Source organism: Frankliniella occidentalis, unplaced genomic scaffold (assembly GCF_000697945.3).
Source record: "Frankliniella occidentalis isolate FOCC.00 unplaced genomic scaffold, Focc_3.1 Scaffold45, whole genome shotgun sequence".
NCBI classification, from domain to species: domain Eukaryota; kingdom Metazoa; phylum Arthropoda; class Insecta; order Thysanoptera; family Thripidae; genus Frankliniella; species Frankliniella occidentalis.
In genome coordinates this window covers 332041-336281 of record NW_026267175.1, presented here as the reverse complement: position 1 = coordinate 336281, position 4241 = coordinate 332041, and the positions used below count along the sequence as shown (strand labels likewise).

The 4241-nt window shown below is 52.3% G+C and overlaps 1 protein-coding gene across 1 annotated transcript in view; it reads right to left on the bottom strand.

Annotated features, from left to right (window-relative positions):
* Positions 1-202, bottom strand: part of LOC113208976 (protein decapentaplegic) — a 17450-nt gene extending 17248 nt beyond the window's left edge. The window contains exon 1 of the mRNA XM_052267001.1: positions 86-202. The gene's annotated coding sequence lies outside the window, so the exon portion shown is untranslated. The remainder of the gene's footprint in view (positions 1-85) is intronic.
* Between the last annotated feature and the right edge of the window lie 4039 nt (positions 203-4241).

Sequence of the window (4241 nt, the reverse complement as noted above, 5' to 3'; positions counted from 1 at the left end):
AATGATATGAGTCACGACGACGGCGACGCCTCCCCCTCTTCCCGCACACTGTCCCACAACATTTCTAACCCCACGTACTACGTACCTCTGGCTGTCGCCGGTGTCGCCGGGTGTCGCCGGTGTCGCCTCGGGTGTCTGCTTCTCCTTTGCGCGGCGCGTCTGCTCTGCCCCTTGCGCGCCCGTGACTGACCGCCGGACTGGCGAGCGCGACCCGCGGGGTGAGGGCCACGTGCCCGCGCGCGGGCTGCCGGCTCCCGCGCGGCCTGGACCAGGACGTGCCGACGTGCCCCGCTCCTGTAAACAGCCCAGGCGACGGCAGAAATCTTTTTGCCCGCGAGCGGTATATTTCCAGACGGTAGATAAGGACTCGGTTCGGACATTTTCCGTCCGTTCTCCCCGTGGCAACTTCACTTTTAGATCATGATCATGAGTCGGCAGACTCGCGACCTTCGCGTCGACGGCACGTCTGCATATCCACAGCTACACCACCATGAAACGGGATACATCCAAATCCAGAGCAAAATCCGCAAACTTGTACTTGTGTGAACGCCGTGAACGCCATATGGTGGCACAAGTGTGTGAATGTCAAAGAAAAATTCTCACCTTTTTTCCTTTACACCTTTACGAATGGGCACACATCTGAAAGAGGTGTGACATTCACACAATTGCGTTTCGAGTGTACCGTACCAGGTGGTTGGTTATTGCCGCGCACTTTCGTAGTTATACTGTCCCGCATGCACGCGTGCGGGTGGGTTTGCCTCCCGCTCCCCGCGGCTCCTCATGGACCCGTGCACGTAGGCAACCTGCCCGCACTCGTGCATGCGGTACAGTATCACTACAGAGGGTTACGGCGTGAACCAGAGCCACCCTTTACGCTAGCTCGCATGCATGGATCCGGACAGGGTTTGCCTCGTCCTAGCCATGACGCCGGTAGAGCGCCGTGCGACCAGGCAACCCGCCCGCACGTGTGCATGCGGGCAGTATACGCATTTGCTCCGACTGTGCTCGCATCAAGTGTTGCAGCATTGCAGAGCCGCAGGGGCCACGAGGCCTTACGAGGAGTGTGGGACACGGTGTACCTTGTAACTTCTGGTAAAAACGTGTTCACTTCTTGTTGTTCGAACGTCACTCGCTTCAGTTTGATGACTATAGAACTCTGCGTAATCTTGCTGATTAGAGCACGTAACAAGAATACGCAAGCACAAGATTGTAGACTATTTTTCGACGTGTGAAGAAGTTCATGGACAAGATTTTCCTGTATTTATACTTACGTTCTGTATTTTTACCAATCTCTTCGCTGAACTAAGAAGACTGCTTGGTCGCAGCGCCAGTCGACTACGCTTGAGTAAAGTTGATGTCATGCCCATACATAAGCAGACCTGGCCTCCTGATGGAGCTGAAACTGCTCGGCGATGAAATAATATAGTTTGCTTGCTTCCGTACATGCGCGACAGGATGACTATTGAGAGCCGTATGACTCACTTTTCACTTCCCACCTGAGTGGCAACTATTTTGGGTATGTACGCGGGTGAAATTCCAGTATTTGCTAGTCTTAGGACGTGTTTGCTAGCCCCAATACGTGGCTGACTTGGTTCGTTCTAGCCTCACGTATTGGCATTTTGCTCGCTAGGGGAAGGCAAATATTCTCAAGGAGCTGCTAGTCGTGTCCGCCCAAAACGTGGGTACCATCCTCAGCCCATGGCAGCGGAGCGGACTTCTCAAAGTAGTGACAGCCAATGCAACATGACATGTTGCACAATTACAATTTTATTATCAAATGTTTAAAAGTAATCGAAAGTAATGCTACTGTCAAGAAAAATTCGAACCTGCATTTAGGAAAAAAGATCCATTTTATCCATTTCGCGCGTTGAAGATGGCTGGCTACACTGTAAATCTATTTGGTCCTGAACCGAGGGGTACATCACTCCGCGATTCTGGGCGTACACCTACTTTTAGTCGATTTTTTTGGGCCGTGACTTTTTGACTTTTTTTGTACTTTTATTTGACTTTTTTTTTGACTTTTTGATCAAATTTATTTGACTTTTATGATTTTTTCGCTGCTATATTTTTAAAATAAGGGAGAGTTGTGATTTTTGGGCTAGTAATAAGGTTTTTCCAAGACTTTTTGGTACTATTTGTAGCATGAATCGAATAAGAAGAAAATTCGTCATCAGAGTACACCCCCTAAGTAAGAAAAGCAAGGTATTTTCAGTATTTACGTTTTTTGGTAAAGAAATCCCATGAATTCCGATTATTTTATTTTTCTCACTTCACCCACCACCCACCCCTCTCCCTCTTTAAAAGACAGTGATCTAGGACTTTCTGATACAATCACAGTTCCGTAGCTTTTTGGCCTCTTACAGGCAGATATTGCACTCGAATGTTGACTTTTTGTTGACTTTTTCAGTGCCTTTTCTCTGACTTCTCGTCGACTTTTCGTCGACTTCTCGTTGACTTTCATTGACTTTTTTTGACTGTATTTGACTTTTTTGACTTTTTATTTGACTTTTTGACTTTTTTTGACTTTTCAAATGACTTTTTGACTTTATCTTGACTTTTTTCTTGACTTTTTTAATCGCGTACACCTACTTTTAAGAGTGGTGTACCCCTCGTCCTGAACTCTTTTCCAAAAATAGTAGAGGTCAGCACCGGCGCGGATCCGCCACATACTATATTAAGTCATTGAATCTAATCAACTTGAATGGTGAGAAAAGGTGATTGTGGTGTGTGTTTGTGCGCGTCTCCGTGTGAGTGTGTGTGTGCGTGAGCGTGCGCCTCTGCGGTGCGTTTGTCTCACCTCATGAGGGCGGGGAAGACAAATAAAAGGAGGTTTTGCCATCATCGGGTTATGGCAAACAAAAATGCCAAAATGCTGAGCATGGGCGCGGCTGTCGCCTCCTGGGACGACTCGTCTCCCAAAACCCTTCTCTCCCCGGCTGATGGTCTCTGACAATGTGCTGACCTGCTGGGGGGCCGTCCGTCGACAAGGAGCGCCCCCACAGGTGGCCGCCGCGAGTCCGCCGCCCGCCCTCGCCCCGGGTCTCATCTCGCCGCTTACGCCCTGCCCCTTACCTGCCCCGGCGGAACTGACTCCTCGGAATAAAGGAGCGAGTTGAAAGGCGCCGCGCCGCCCCGTCCCCCGGTGAAGCCCCCACGCCCCGCCACCTTCCATTTGTTTGTTTCTCAGCCATATGGAGCAGAAACCCCCGGAGGATACACATTTCATCTCTGAGGAGGGCCACACACAAGAACAAGACACTGCCGCAACCGCAGCCCCAACGGGGTGCCCGCGAGTGTGACGGATGCGTGTTGCGACTCCCTCGCTGTGGTTACTGCGACTGTTGATCGGTGGGACGGTACTGTAGAAGTTGTGACGGCGGTGTGACGGTCTCGTTCGTGACGTTCGTCACGGTTCAACGGAGTAGTAATCGGCCGCGCGTGCTGTTCCACTGGAGGCGGTCGAAAGACACCAGCGTAACGCCCGCGTGACGCCCACGTGACGCCCGAGGTACCACCACCTGACAGCCACGTGACGGTCGCGTGACGGTCGCGTGACGGCCGCGTGACGGCCACGTGACGGTCGCGTGACGGCCGCGTAACGGCCGCGTGACGGCCACATGACGGCCGCGTGACGGCCGCGTGACGGCTGCGTGACGGCCGCGTGACGGCCGCGTGTTGGCCGAGTGCCGCTTGCTTCATTGCTGCCGATATAATGAGGTGCGCCACACAAGTTTATCACCAAATTATTTCGTATCCTGTCCCCGGCCGGCGGCCCTGGTCTGGCCGGCCCTCCCCTGCACACTCCCCCTCTCTGCCGCCGTAACGATGTTTGTTTTTGGCGCTCGGTACAGTGCCCCACGGGCCCCGCGGTAGCGCACCCGGGATAGAGCCATTACCGCCCCGCCCCGCCGCGCCGTGCGGTGCGCCGCCCAGGTACGCCCCAGGAACGCTCTCGCAGGTACGCTCGTGTGCGCCCAGGTACTTACGGAGGTGTACTCGTAGGTACTTGCCGTGGTCCTCGGCTTTATTCCATCGGAACTCTTCCGAATAACGCGGAGAAAAATAAACACTCGTGAGGGATGTCTGCAGATGATCTTTTCGGACTGACAGCAAACAAGGTGCTAAAATACACAGCATTCAGCAGATACGAAAATGTTCAAAGAACTCAATTTGTCGGTCGCAAAGTCCCATATCTTCGATTCTTACCGAATAGTTGTAAAGAGCACGGTATTTATTTAATT